Here is a 16,331-nt window from a genome sequence, read left to right on the forward strand (position 1 = left end):
TGTTATCTAACTAGAATTTAATAAATAAATAAGAAATACAGCATGGTGTCCACAGTTAACAGTACTGTATTGCATAGTTGAAAGTTGCTAAGAGAGTAGATGTTAAAAGTTCTCAGAAGAAAAATACTTGCAACTATGTATGACAACATGTTAACTAGACTTATTACTGTTATAATTTCCTAATATATACAAAAATAAAATGATGCCATGCACTTGAAGGCAATATAATGTTGTGTGTATATTTTACCTTAGTAAAACAGAATTGAATTTAAATGACAAGTTATAACAAGTATAACTTGTTCCTTGTGGAGAAAAGGAAATCTCTGTGCAGTATAGGTTGTAAAGTAAATGGGTACAGCCTATGGTAATCAATATGGAGGTTCCTCAAAGAATCAAAAATAATGTATGTTTTAAAAAATGACACATTACAGGGTACCTGGATGGTTCAGTAAGTTAAGTGTTCGATTCTTGATTTCAGTTCAGGTCATGATCTCCTGGGTCGTGAGATTGAGTCCTGTGTCAGGTTCTGTTCTGACTGTGTGGAGACTGGTTGGGATTCTCCCTCTCCTTCTCTATCTGCTCCTTCTCTACTCTTTCCCTCTTTCTCTCAAAATAAACAAATAAACATTTTTTTAAATAAATGACACATTAGACCAGAAGAACTTAACATATACAGAACATTTCACCCCAAAACTGAAGAATGCAAATTCTTGTCAAGTGCACATGGAACATTCTCCATGATATATCACATTTTAGGCCACAAAACTAGAAATCAATTACAAGAGAAAAACTGGAAAATCCACAAACATGGTGAGACTAAAAATGTTACCAAACCATAAGTGGGTCAATGAAGAAATCAAAGAAGAAATAAAAAAATACCTTAAGACAAATGAAAATGGGATACAACTTCCCAAAACTATGCAATAAAGCAAAAGCACTTCTAAGATGGAAGTTCATAATGATAGAGGCCTACCTCAAGAAACAAGAAAAATCCCAAATAAACAATCTAACTTTATATCTAAAGAAATTAGAAAAACAACAAACTTAGCCCCAAGTTAGGAGAAGGAGGAAATAATAAAGATTAAAGTAGAAATAAATGAAATAGGAACTAAAAAAATCAATGAAATTAAAGTTGTTCTTTATAAAGATAAACAAAATCAATAAATCTCTAGCCAAACTTAACAATTAAAAAGGAAAGAGGGCCAAAATAAATAAAATCTAAAATTAAGGAGTAGTTACAACAGACACCATAGAGATACACAGGATTATGAGGCTACTACAAACAATTATATATCAACAAATTGCAAAACCTAGAAGAAATGGATAAATTCTTAGAAACACACAAACTTCCAAGACTAAATCACAAAGAAAATACAAATAGACCAATGATAAGTAATAAAATTGAATTTAAAAAATTTTTTTAAACTCCCTAAAATTAAATATCCAAAACCAGACATCTTCACAGATTAATTCTACCAGCCACATAGGGTTAGTCCTATTCTTCTCAAGTTATTCCAAAAAAATTAAGAGGAAGAAATGCTTCCAACCTCATTTTACAAGACCAGAATTTCCTTGACACTGAAACCAGATAAAGACACCCCCCACTGCAAGAAAAGAGAAAATTACAAGCCAATATCCTTGATGAATATAGATGCAAAAATCCTCAACAAATATTAATAAATCAAATTCAACAATATATTAAAAGGATCACACACCACAATCAAGTGGTATTTATTCCAGAGATATAAGAATGGTTCAACATTCACACTATTCAAATGATATACCATATTAACAAAATAAAAATTGTATGATCACCTCAATAGTTGCAGAAACAGCATTTGAAAAACTCAGCATCTCTTCATCATAAAAACTCTCAACAATTGGATATACAAGAAACTTACCTCAACCTAATAAAAGGAAAACAAACAAACAAACTCATAGATACAATAAACAGATTGGTAGTTGCCAGAGGTGGGAAGTGGGGTAAGAGTGAAATGGGTAAAGACGGTCAAAAGGTACAGACTTCCAGTTATAAAATAAATAAGTTCTGAGGATGTAAAAATTCAAAAACAAGCCAATAAACAAATAAATAAAGCTAAGTTCATCATAATTTTACTACCCAAAGATACCCACTGTTAATATTTTACTTTTCTTATGCACATAACTACACACATAAAAATAGCTAAATAGCATGTACTTTAAAAGAATAAATGGGGGCGCCTGGGTGGCTCAGCCGGTTAAGCCTCCGACTTCGGCTCAGGTCATGATCTCACGTTCGTAGGTTCGAGTCCCACATCGAGCTCTGTGCTGGCAGCTCAGAGCCTGGAGCCTGCTTCTGATTCTGTGTCTCCCTCTCTCTCTCTGCCTCTCCCCACTCATGCTCCGAATCTCTCCGTCTCAAAAATAAATAAAACATTAAAAAAAAAAGAATAAACGTATTTTCATGGTGACAGTAATAATGTTAATATCCCATTACGACTTGATTTTTAACTGAAGGTATCCATTATATGGATGTATCATCATTTACTTAGCCAATTTCTCATGTATAACTTTAAACCCAGTTTTCTGACATTGTAAAGGAGGGATCAATGTCAGCAGTTTATGAATATCTTGTTAGGTTAAATTCCTAGAAGTGGAATCAGTGGTAAAGGATTTGTGTATTTAAAACGCTCTGCCTTAGTGATCATACTTAGTCTGTGGGGTCAGTGACACAGAACTCTCCGTAGTAAATGGGCTGTCTTGAGCAGAGTTCAGATTTTAGAACAAATAGTACATTTGCTGATGTTTGAAATGTGATTAATGACTGACTATTAAAGGCAGCCCTACAAGGTAAATGGAAAAAAAAAAAAGAGAGAGAAGTCACGAATCCTTTACGAGCAACTGAGATAGTTGTGGGGAAAGGAGTACGGTTGCTGATCAACTGCCAACAATCCAGAGCTCATTGCAGGGGGTTGGGGTGGAGAAGGCATGAGCCGCCTCTGTGGTTGCATTTAGAAGCTCACATATATTTTAGCACCAGCTTCTCTTATACATCCTTCCTACTCTTCCAATTCCTTTCCTTGCTGAGTTCCAGTGTAGCCTCTGGACTTTGAAGTGGTGTGTTCCCTTTCAATGTTCAGGCCCCAGAAAATCCAGATAATTTATTTTTTTCTTCTTAATTTTATTTTAGAGAGAGCAAGAGCAAGTGCAAGTGGGGGAGGGGGCAGAGGGAGAAAGAGAGTCCTAAGCAGGCTCCATTCTTGGTGGGGAGCCTGACATAAGACTTGATCCCACAACCCTGGGATGGTGACCTGAGCCTAACTCAAGAGTAGAAGGCTCAACCAACTGAGCTACCCAGGAATGTTAGGCCCCAGATAATTTCTTAATAGATGGTGTCAGTTTTGTGTATAAACTGGAATCTGATCATTATCCCCAATAAATATCCAATACTGTATTGGGGCATGCCAATGAGTACCTCGTTACTTTGATATATGAGATCAGCATCTTCTGCAATCTTTACAGTTCTCTATTATCTTGGATCATAGCAGAAAAGGGATAGTTTCTTTTGAGGCAGAAATTAAGAAATGGAGTTGCAGTTAGTGAAAGGACAAGGAAGCATTGACCACAATAGAGAAAGTTGACCTTAATGTACAGTATCAATAGAATTATCATTGTATGGGAAGGATTTCAAGCACATTCATTTCTTATTCATTCATTCATTTATTGATTAAACATTTATTAAATAATCATAAAGAATCAGGCAATTAGTCACTGGGAAGTCAAAGTTAAATATTTCATAGCCATTGCCCAGAAGGAGCTCACAGTCTGAAAGATGCACATGCAATATTTTTAGTTATATCTAAACTTAGAAATGGGGAGAAATGATAAATATAGTTTCCAATATAAAGCTTAAGTTGGGATTGAAGAAGTAGCATAATTGGCCTGAGCACAGTCTGCAGCTAAGTAACAGGTTGTGATGCCTGTTGGGGGCCCTGAACCCTGGAGAACCTAGGATTGTATCCTAGAATTGCATGTAGGCAATGCTCATCACATGTTCTTTAAGAGTTAGCACTTAATGGCCCATCATGGCTATGTTACTGAACTAAGTGCTGCTAAGTAAGAACAATTATATCTTGACTTCATGAAATTTATCTGTAAATTCATGTCATTGGAGCACCTGAAGAAGAGGAGCAAAAAGATTTATTTGTTGTTTGGCTAATGAGTGAGATATAAACCTGATACAAGATCTTTTAAGACAAGTTATCAGAATAAATTGGCTCAGTTGAGTTCATCCCAGAAGCCAGCTGCGTCAGTCAAGAAGGAAAACTGTATAAAACACAGAGTTAAAAGGCAGCTATTTTAAGCCCTGCTAGGGATCTACCCAAGGGATACAGAAGGCGGGTGCATAGGGGCACATGTACCCCAATGTTCATAGCAGCACTGTCAACAATAGCCAAAACATGGAAAGAGCCTAAATGTCCATCACCTGATGAGTGGATCAAGAAGATGTGGTGTATATACACGATGGAGTACTACATGGCAATGAGAGGGAATGACATATGGCCATTTGGGGCAATGTGGATGGACCTTGAGGGTGTCATGCTAAGAGAAATAAGTCAGGCAGAGAAAAACAGATACCATATGTTTGCACTCATAGGTCTAATAGGAGACACCTAACAGAGGACCATAGGGAGGGGAAGGGGGAAAGAGAGTTGGGGAGAGAGAGGGATACAAATCATGAGAGACTATTGAATACTGAAAGTGAGGGGGAGGGGCAAAGGAGAGGGTCATAATGGAGGACGGCACTTTGGGGAAGAGCACTGGGTGTTATATGGAAACCAATTTGACAATGAACTATTTTTAAAAAGGCAGCTATTTTAGAAAAGCAGCTAATCTATCTCAACTCTCATTAGTTCCTCCAGAGAAGCTGTATCATCTTGTCTGAAAACCATGTGCCATGGTTTAGTCAATATTGGAAAGGATGATAGTGCCAAATCAAAGGAAAACGCAACAGTTAAAATAACATTGCAAAATTATGATAAGAAACAGATTACCCAGGGAGATTGGGCTAGCAAAAGCCAGATATTGAAATAAAAAATCTGGCATCTGTGAGCTTTGTGATTAAGTACAACACAAAATGAATGTTTAGGAATTACAATTAAATTCTATGCTTCTCTTTGATGATGATCCCTCTTAGTTTTATGATATCTCCAAGTATCTCCAGCTATCTCAAAGGGTGTTGTGAAAGTTTGTAAGCAAAATAAACTTATTAAGACAAATAATTATATATAGGAAAATATACTTGACTGCAACTCATGAGATCTGAATTCTATTTTAGTTTGCTAATAACTAGTGTGAATTTGAACAAAGGAATTCTTTCTGTCTCTCAGTTTCTTCACTTTTAAGTTACAGAAACTGACTGGTTTATACAGTATCATCTAATGGTATAATTTTGTCTTTTTGTATACCTCAGGCCTCACATATGTAACGGGCTGGGCAGGAAGTGGTACTACTGATTTGGAAATCAGAGTTTTGTAACTCTCCAAAACTGAAGACTCATTGTTACATGCTAACTAACCTCCTACTTTCTTTGGGAAGAATGGAGATGAAAAATTGTCTTTCAGCTGGGAAGACCCACAGAACACACACAGAGCACAAGGGAAAAGTAATACTTATTGGAGGCTTGAGTCTGGCAGTGAAGAAGGGATGGGCCAAAGAAACCCATAAGGGGAGTTTTTCCTACCTATCTTATGATTTCCTGGGAACTTCTCTTTTTTATTGTAATTTATTATTACTGTATTTCATTATTTTATTTTATTTTCTCTTTCACATGAATATCTGGCTCAGTAAAGTACCATAATATTCCTTTTCTGGGATTTTACAATCCCTGAAGTCATGTTGCTGATTGCTTTACTTTAGTGTTGGCAGAAGCAGATATATACCCCTGCTTTTACATGATTGACCACTGAACAAAGCGTTTTGTTTTCCCCTGCTCAGTTCTTAATAGGGAAGAACAATTGTTTTTTGTGTGTTTTGTTTTTAATTCGAAAGAATCACTCTGAGCTGCAGTCAACACCCATCCCAGGCATGTAGAGTCAAGTGTTGTGGCCAACCAAAAGGTAACTTTTGGGTCAAGTATTAACTATGCAGCTGCATTCAGATATTCTACCTATTGGATGTTAAAAGACTTACTTGTGAAATACTTAAATACAGGACATTGTGGCTTTAAAAAGTGTGCAAATGTTTAGGTTGCACTTCAAGTGGTTGCTCACAACACAACCAAGGTGTGGCATTTGTACCACACAGGTCCTATCTTGCTGATTATTTATGGTAATTACACAGGAGGTGAATGAACACACAATGCAAGCTGGAAAAATAAAGAGAGATTGTGATTTGAGGGGAGGGGTGGAAAGGGGAGTTGTGAAGAGATGAAGGGATAGTGAATAGAAAGGGTGTGGTGTGTGTTCTGATTCTGTAATCTAAATATGGGTCAACCATGTGGTAGATATAAAGATCTCTGTAGCATTAAAACTACCAGAAATCCCCTTAAAATTTTTGTTCCTCACTGATGATTTTGAAATAGATCCTCTTAAAAATACACTAGAATTGTCAAAGAACTATTTTCCAACTTAAAGCAAAAATAATTTGCCATTTCTCTTACATGAATCTTTGTGTGCTTATCAGAAACTGTTGTTTGCACAAAACCATTCGTTGATATTTCCAATTATCTATTTATTATGATTCTGCTGTGCTGCCGAATAGTTCTTTCCATAATCATCTGAAAATTTTAAAACATACATTTCAAAACAGTTTCTTGTTTAAAGGATTTCAAAACTTTTCATTTAAAATGCTGATGAAAAAAAGAACCTGGGGAATATTTCATATTCTGTTAGTTTTATGATTCATATTGGTATCTGTACTTTAGCTTAGGATATATAGCATATTTAGTATATATATAAATATATATTCTGTATACTATATAATATATAATTACAATTATAATATATAATAATTATATTTAAAATACATAATATATAACTTATAAAATACTTAATATATAACTATATAAAACAATATATAATCATATAAATATATATTTAGTCTATTTTTTTTTCACTGGAAAACTATTTTTACTGAGATCCCACCAGCCGCACAATCTGCTTCTGGTGTTAAGCTCCTTCTTCTTTTGCAATTCGGTCCTTCTTAAGTGGTCCCATGAATGCTTTCTTCTCCTCCACAGTCTGGAATCGGCCATGGCCAAACTTGGAGGTGGTGTCAATGAATTTAAGGTCAATCTTCTCCAGGGCCCACAGCTTGGTCTGCACCAGCAGGGACTTGCAGAGAGTAAGCACTCGCTTCTTGGTTCCCACCACACAGTCTTTCAGCATGACGAAGTCATTGGTCACTTCACCACAGTGGACAAAGCCACCCAGAGGGTTGATGCTCTTGTCGGACAGATCATAATCAGTGGATGCGTTGTTCTTGATCAGCTTGCCATCCTTGATGAGGCAGCCCTGGCAGATCTTGTAGATCTTCTTGTTGATCTCAGTGATGGTAACCTTTCTGGCCAGCCCAAGCCACAGAGAAGCTCACTCGGGCAGGATGCCAGGCCCCAATACAAGCGACCTTGTGCAGCCCTCGGTGGGTTTTGCCGGGTAGCTTCTTAGTGTGCCAGCGGCTGGTGACCCCTTTGTAGCCTTTGCCTTTGGTGACACCAATGACATCGATCATCTCGTCCTGGCCGAACACCTGGTTCACAGGCACCTGCTGCTCCAGCCTCTCCGGGGCCCAGTTCAGCTTCTCGGCCACCGTGCCGCCGTTCACCTGGATCTCCATCAGATGCGCCTTCTTCTGGCGCAGCGGGAGCAGGCGCATCTGAGTGTGGGCGATGACTCGGATCGCCTAGCAGTACTTCTTCATGCTGTTGAAGTCCTTCTCTAGCTGCTTCTTGCCATCATCATCCTGCCACTTCTTGCAGTACTTGGTGAAGGCCTTCTTCTTGGACTTATGCCAGTTCTTATAGAAGCGCCTTTTGCACTCATCGCTGATGTGCTCTGCAAAGATGGTCTTGAAGGTACGGAGGCCTCGAGGGGTTTCCACGTAGCCCACGATGCCCACAGCCACCCTGGGCGGTGTCTCCACAATGGTCACAGCCTCCACAACCTCCTTCTTGTTCACCTTGGATCCCAGCCTGTCGACCTCCCGCATGATGTGAGTCATGCTGGCCTTGTAGCCCAAGAAGGCAGTGAGGTGGACAGGTTTGGAGGAGTCATCCTTGGGGAAGCTCTTCACCTTCCCACGGTGCCGGCTGCTGCACTTCCGAGGCAGGAAGCCCAGGGAGCCGTGCCTGGGCGCAGAGAATTTCCTGTGAGACATTTCGTTGCTGGATGCTGCCAGTAGAGAGCTATTTAGTCTATTTTTGTTAAACTGTCTAAGCTTTAGTTTTCTTAGCAGTAAAATGGAATCTAAATACTTCCTAAAAATTACTGAAAGGATGAAACAAGATAATTAGGCAAACAACTAGCACAAAATCTGACAGTGGTAGTTAATGAATGAATGTATATTAATTGCCCAACAAACACAGTTACATCTTCCACATGGTTATTATATAGATATCAAATAGTCCAAAGGATACTTTATAGAAACAAATTCAGAGATCTTGAGAGTTCCATTATTCAAAATTCTGCATCACATAATTTATAATATGTGGTCAAGAAAGGTGTCCCTGTATATGTGGGCCTGTCAGATACATAGGATGAGTATGAGCTAGGCATCTTGGAGAAGGAGGTCAAGAATAAACAAAGGGAAGATGGAGATTGGCTCAAGGAGAGGAAATAAACATATGCAAAGTTTTCCTGAGGATCACCAACTTGTCTGTACATTGGAATCACCTGGGGAGCTTTAAAAACATATTGATCCCTAGTCTTGGGATCAGAGTTCTGATTTAATCAGTCTGGAACACCTAGATTAGTGGGGTTTTTTTAAAGCTCTCCAGATGATTCTAACGTGCATTCAAGGTTCAGAACTATTGTTCTAGAGGCAAGAAATCAGGTAGCTGCAAGAAAACAGAGAGAAAAGGTAATGGGTAAGGAAGATAGGGTGGCTAAGATGGAAGAAGTAGACAATTACTGAAATGCTGTGCAGTGCTATCCTGTGCTGAACTATGCTAAGGACTTCAGGCTTTATTCTTTTTTTTTTTTAATTTTTAAATGTTTTTTTAAATTTATTTTTGAGAGACAGAGAGACAGTGCAAGCAGAGGAGGATCAGAGAGAGAGGGAGACACAGAATCTGAAGACAGGCTCCAGGCTCTGAACTAGCGGTCAGCACAGAGCCCAATGCGGGGCTCCAACCCATGAACTGTGACATCATGACCTGAGCTGAAGCCGGACACTCAACCTACTGAGCCACCCAGGCGCCCCCAGGCTTTTTTCTTAAGAGAGAATAGTTGCAAGGAAATGTCTTGCTTTCACTGGGTGCAGGGTCAAGAACTGACTGTAAAAGTAATTGTAGAGGCAGAGAGGGGGCCTGGGTGGCTCAGGCAGTTGGGTATCAACTCTTGATTATGGCTCTCAGGTCATGGTCTCGCTTTTGTGGGATTGAGCCCCACCTGGTATGTGCTGTGCGCTGACAGCATGGAGTCTGCTTGGGATTCTCTCTCTCTCTCTCTCTCTCTCTCTCTCTCTCTCTCTCTCTCTCTCTCTCTGTGTGTGTGTGTGTGTGTGTGTGTGTGTGTTCCTCCCCAGCTCCCATGTGTGCATGTTCTCGTAAACAAACAAACAAACAAACAAACAAACTAGAGACATGAGAGAAGCTTCATGAATTAGTTGTGCAGGCTACAGAAGATGGCAGCCTAAACCAGTGCAGTGGCAGTGGATTGGAGAACAATGGAATGATTTGAGAGGCCTTAAAGGAAGAGTTGACAGAAGTTGGTGACTGACTGGAAAGCAGGGTGAGATGCTATTAATTAAGGTAAGCCAGAACAAGTATAAGTCTGTGAGAAGAAGGTAAATTCAGTGTTGGAAATGCTGATTTGAAGTGTCTAATGGATGTGTAGATGCAAGTGTTGGTAAGCAGGTGGACATGCAGTTCTGGAGCTACAGAAAGCAAGTGTGGGGGCATGTGCATTAGAAACTGAAGGCCAGGGATCTGTGACTCAGGTCTCATACAGACTTCCTTTTCTTCCTTTCATTGCAGCTCCATGGGGCTGGCCCCACTAGACCTGAACTTCATTCAGGGCCTGTTGCACAAATCATCTTTTAATTTAGCATATGATATCAGTAAAACACTAAAGTTAAGGGGGGAAAATGAGAGGAAGACAACGTACTACAGAGAGCTACTTTGTCACAACTATTTCCGTGGAGATGGTAAGACACTGCATAAGCACCAGAAAGACAAAATCAAAGATGACATGGGCTCTGGATCCCACCTCAGATGATGTTTCTTGGCAGCCATGTTTTTTCCTACCTGACCCTGGCCCCTTGGTCAAACCTAATTGGACCAAATATAATACTTGACTCCTGCAAGACCAATCTGATACACTCTCTGGAGAATTTAAACTGAGAGACCTATTAATCACAGTGCTCTGGAAGGAAAGTCAAAGGATTCCTACTGTGGAATTGCCTTGTTTCCTCCATTTCTGCTGATGGTTACGAGACTTTTCCTTGGATACTGTATGGCAGATTGTACTCATGGTTCCAACACAATGTCCATAAATTCTTGTTTAAATTGGAAATATTCAAAATATTTAACATTAATGTGGCCATTGCAAAATTGGGAAGCCCTCCAATGTACTCTTTAATACCATCTTGCAAGGTTATTCATTAAATGAAAAAAACAAAACCCAACCACTGGAAGAGCAATATAGATAGTATCATCTCATGTGAAGACAACACAATCTGTGTAGGTAGGCATAAAATCTGAAATGACTCACAGCCAAATTTTAATTGTAGTTCCTTCTTCTGGATTTGAGACTGTATAGTAAGTATGTAACATATTTTTGTTTCTTTTATAAGTTTAAAAATTTTTTTCCATTTTTCTTAACCTAGCTTGAATTGATTTTTCTAACTAGTAACCAAAGGCGTCTTCACACAATTGAAAGCATGGAGATAAAAAAATCTCAAAAAAGCCTAACTCTATGGTGAGACTTGGAGAGGAGCAAAGCATTAAGTTAGAATGACATTGATGATTAGAAAGGATATTAATTAGGAAGTGTAGTCAGGCTCCATATTATAGCAGTCTGATATTTTACCAAATTTACCACCTTATAAGTAACAACCCCAGGTTCTAGGAATAATTGAATATGAATCATCCTCCTTGATGTACAAATATCTGATGATAAGGCCTATAAACCTATCTAATTTATAATAGCATAAGAGATTGTTTTGAATATTTGAAGCATTTTCAACTGATATTTTTGAACCTAGTCTGGCTTTAGTAGGAGTAGGAGAATGTTTGTGCTAACTTGTCCTTAATAACTGCTTCAGTATCAGTGTCAACTTCTAAATCTATAAACACCTCCATTAATCTTTTATTTGACATGATATCTAGAGGAAAATGACAGCAAACTCAGCAAAGATATTTAAAATATCTGGCCACTTGAATAAAAATATGCCATCTAGTTAATGCACACCCCCAGGAAATAAAAACGTGATGTTATTTTTGTTTAAGTGTGTTTACCTCAGTCTACTGACAACATTTTTCAATTAACGATTTCCTCTCATTACTAAAAGGTAACAATCTAGCTTGTACACTCATACTAGATTCCATGTAGTTTTGAACAATCTCTCAGTTATATCAGTTTAAAAATGATTTGACGTTTTCAAAGGTGTAGGCATATTCAATTAACTGTGACGGTGATTTTTAGCCCATATTTATTGCAAAATATAACACATTGAAGAGAATTTATAGAAAAATGCAAATGTTACCAACTCACAGGATAGGAAATGGAACACTGCTAGCAACCTAGAGGGGTACCCATGTATGCCTAAAAGAGTGTATCCTTCTCCCTTTCCTTTAGATAAAACCATGATTATGATTTTATGGTTTTGTTATAGTTTTTTATGAACTGTTTCTGTATCAATAAAATTGAACTTTTTTTTGTAAATTTTTTTAATGTTTATTTATTTTTGAGAGACAGAGACAGAGACAGAGAAACAGAACACAAAGTAGGATCCAGGCTCTGAGCTGCCAGCAAAGAGCCTGATACAGGGCTTGAACCCATGAACAGGGAAATCATGACCTGAGCCAAAGTTGGGTGAATAACTGACTGAGTCACCCAGGTGCTCCATTTTTATTGAACTTTGTATAAATGTACATATGCTAATAGTTTTCTTCTGTATCTTAAATCTTTTGCTCAACATTATAAGTTTTATCCAAGTTTGTGTAATTGTTTTGTCCATTTTCCTTGTTGAATAATGTTCCAGTAGAAGAGCACATAAAGCCTCTTTAAGACCCAAGGTAAATGTAGGGGCACCTGGGTGGCACAGTCAGTTAAGCATCTGACTCTTGATTTTGGCACAGGGCCTGATATCACAGTTTTGTGAGTCTGAGCCCCACATCGGGCTCTGTGCTGACAGTGCGGAGCCTGCTTGAAATTCTCTCTCTCTCTCGCTCTCTCTGCCCCATCCCCCCTGCTCTCACTCTGTCTCTCTCAAAATAAATAAACTTAAAAAAAAAGAGGGTGCTTTCATGGTTCACTCGGTAGGGCAACTGACTTTGGCTCAGCTCATGATCTTGGGGTTCATGAGTTTGAGGCTCATATTGGACTGGGTGCTGTCAGCACAGAACCTGTTTCACATTCTCTGCTCCCCCCTTTCTCTCTGCTCCTCCACTGCTCACATTCTCTCTCTGAAAAAATAAATAAGCATTAAAAAAAGATGTAAGATAAATGTAGTTTGATGTGAACCTGATAATTGTATCCAAAACTTTATATGAAACTGTGTTTTTATAAAATAGAGATCTCCAGAGCAACATTGTTCAATAGAGCTTTCTGTGATAATGGGAATGACTCAAAAATCACTCTCTTTCTTTTCATCTCAGTTTTCCCTTTAAAAATCTTTCATTCTATGAGATATTTTATAAAGTTTACTGCCTTTGGAAATAAGCTACTCTTATCACTTTCTACAAATTAAATGAAGTCAGGATAGAATCTCTCACGAAAAGAAGTCATTGAAGATACTGTTAGGCCTGATGCTTTTCATTGGAATTCCTGAAACAGCAAAGCATTTACACCTCATGGAAGAGAAATAACTGCTGAGCACACTCCCAGCATGCTTTGTCTCTATTTGTGCCTGTGCGACAGGTGCACAGATGCTTTCCTTTTTAAAAATAGTTGCAAAAGACTTCCCACCCCCATCCACACAGTAGGTGGTCCTAAGCCTTAAACAAAACGAAGCAGCAAGGAAATGATCTCCTTTTCATGAATTCTGCTCTTTAGGAATGGTCACTTTCCAGAGGTAATTCAGTAAAAACAATTGTCAGTTTCTATCATTGCAGGGGTGAAGCACATGATCTGCTGCTTGGTAAAAGTAGGTGATCAAATGCGCAATACTTCGAAACTAATTGTGTGATGTGCTATTGAGAGCATTAAACAAACACTACAGCAAGGAAACTATAAACTTAGCAGCAAGAGTTGAGGAACACATTTATGAATATGTCTCCTCAGGCAAGGAAACACAAGAAGAAATAAACTATTGGGATTACACAAAAATGAAAAGCTTTTGCACAGCAAAGGAAACCATCCACCAAACAAAGTCAACCTACTGAATGGAAGAAGATATTTGTAAATGATATACCTGGTAGGAGTTAATATCTAAAATATTTAAAGAATTTTTACAACTCAACACCAAAAAACCAATCAATCTGATTTAAAAGTGAGCAGAGGACCTGAATAGACATTTTTTTTTTTTTTCTGGAGAGGACATGCAGATGGCTAACAAACACATAAAAAGACACTCAACATCACAAATCATCAGGGAGATGCAAATCAAAATCACAATGAGATACCATCTTACACGGTCAGAATGGCTATTATCAGGGGCCCATGGATGGCTCAGCTGGTTAAGCCTCTGACTTGGGCTCAGGTCATGATTTCAGAGTTTGTGAGTTTAAGCCCCGCATCGGGCTCTGTGCTGATGGCTCAGAGCCTGGAGCCTCCTTCAGATTCTGTGTCTCCCCTCCTTTCTGCCCCTCCCATGCTTATGCTCTATCTCTTTCAGTCTCTCAATAACAAATAAAAATGTTAAAAATTAAAAAAAAAAAGAATGGCTATTATCAAAAAGATAAGAAATAACAAATATTGACAAGAATGTGGAGAAAAAGGAACCTGGTGCACTATTGGTAGGAAAATAAATTGGTATAATCACTGTGGAAAACAGTGTGATTCCTCAAAAAATTAAAAATAGAAATGCCATATATCCAGTAATTCCACTATTTGGTATTTACCAAAAGAGAATGAAAGCACCAATTCAAAAAGATACTTGCATCTCTATGTTTATTATAGCATCATTTACAATAACCAAGATATAATAGCAACCCAAGTGTCCATTGATAGATGAATGTATAAAAAAGATGTATATATTTATATACAATGAAATATTAATGATAAAAAAAAGTGATGAGACCTTATCATTTCCAACAACATGGATGGACCTAGAGGGTATTATGCTAAGTAAAGTAAGCCAGAGAATGACAAATACCATATGATTTCATTTATATGTGAAATCTAAGAGACAAAACAAACAAATGAAAAATAAAAAGAGTCTTAAATACAAACTAAAATACAGAGAACAAATTAGTGACTGGTGGGGGATGGGCAAAATAGGTGACGGGGATTGGGAAGTATAGGCTTACAGTTATACAATAAGTAAGTCACGGAGATGAAAAGTACAGCACAAAAGAGAGGGCGCCTGGGTGGCTCAGTTGATGAAGGATCCGACTTCTGCTCAGGTCATGATCTCATGGTTTGTGAGTTCAAGCCCCACATTGGGCTCTCTGCTGTCAGCACAGAGCTCGCTTCAGATCCTCCCTCTCCCTCGCTCTCTGCCACTCCCCCACTTGTTCTCTATTTCTCTCTCTCAAAATAAATAAACATTAATAAAAAGAACATCAAAGGGAACACAGTCAATAATACTATAATGGGCAGTGTGTCCGTAGTCCTGTGGATCTGTTTCTGGCTTTAACAATATTTGGAGAGAACAGATCCAGGAATGTCCCTTCTATCAGCCTCTGACCAGCCTCCAAACATTTTTCCAGTCACAAACTTTGGCGCCATGTTCTCAGCCAGTCTGCCTCTGGGACCAGCCAACACCCTATTTTGAGCATAGCTCCTTTTTACTGACCATCCATAAGCTCCCATTTTGTCAGAACCATTTCACCAACATGGGGACACTGTCAAACACCTGGTCAACATGCATCTGCTGGCCTCCCACACCTACCTCTCTCTGGGCTTCTATTTCCACAGTGACAAGGTGGCTCTGGAGAGAGTGAGCGACTTCCTGTATGAGTTGGTTGAGGAGAAGTGCAAAGGAGCTGAATGTCTCTTGAAGGTGCAAAACCAGTGCTGCAACTGCTCCCTCTTCCAGGACGTACAAAAGTCATCCTAAGATGAGTGGGGTAAACCCCCGGACACCATGGAAGCCACCATGATCCTGGAGAAGAACTTGAACCAGCCCTTTTGGATATGCCTGGCCTGGTTTCTGCCACACAGACCTCTATCTCTGTAACTTCCTGGAGAACCACTTCCTAGATCAGGAGGTGAAACTCATCAAGAAGATGAGCAACCATCTGATTAACCTCCACAGACCAGCTGGCCCCCAGGCTAGGCTGGGCAAGTATCTCTCCGAAAGGCTCACCCTCGAGCATGACTAGTAGCCTCTGAAGCCCAGAAGCCTTTGAGGGGCCCCTCTGGCATCCCTATGGTGCCAGGGCTTATGCCTGAGCCTCTCTCTGTAGCCACTAGGTAGCTTTGTAACCACCTTGGAGTCCTCTCAAGGTGTGGACCAAATAGAAACAATAAAGCTTTTAGTAGCAAAAAATATTGTAATATTATAATAACATTGTATGGTAAACTACACTCATCATGGTAAGCATTAAGTAATGTACAGAATTGTTGAATCACTATGTTACACACCTGAAACTAATATAACATTGTATGTCAACTGTACTTCAATAATTTTTAAAAAGCAGTGATGGGGCACCTGGGTGGCTCGATCGGTTGAGCATCTGACTTTGGCTCAGGTCATGATCTTGAGGTTTGTGAGTTTGACCCCCACATCAGGCTCTGTGCTGACAGCTCAGAGCCTGGAGCCTGATTTGGATTCTGTGTCTCCTTCTCTCTGTTCCTCTCCCACTC

At 38.9% G+C, this 16,331-nt stretch overlaps 2 pseudogenes; one reads left to right on the forward strand and one right to left on the reverse strand.

The window, feature by feature from the left end:
* Window positions 1-7,084: 7,084 nt before the first annotated feature.
* Window positions 7,085-8,355, reverse strand: LOC115304218 (annotated as a pseudogene).
* A 1,823-nt stretch (window positions 8,356-10,178) lies between these two features.
* Window positions 10,179-15,847, forward strand: LOC115305243 (annotated as a pseudogene).
* Window positions 15,848-16,331: the final 484 nt, after the last annotated feature.

The sequence above is a fragment of the Suricata suricatta genome, chromosome 10 (assembly GCF_006229205.1).
Source record: "Suricata suricatta isolate VVHF042 chromosome 10, meerkat_22Aug2017_6uvM2_HiC, whole genome shotgun sequence".
Classification (NCBI taxonomy): Eukaryota; Metazoa; Chordata; class Mammalia; order Carnivora; family Herpestidae; genus Suricata; species Suricata suricatta.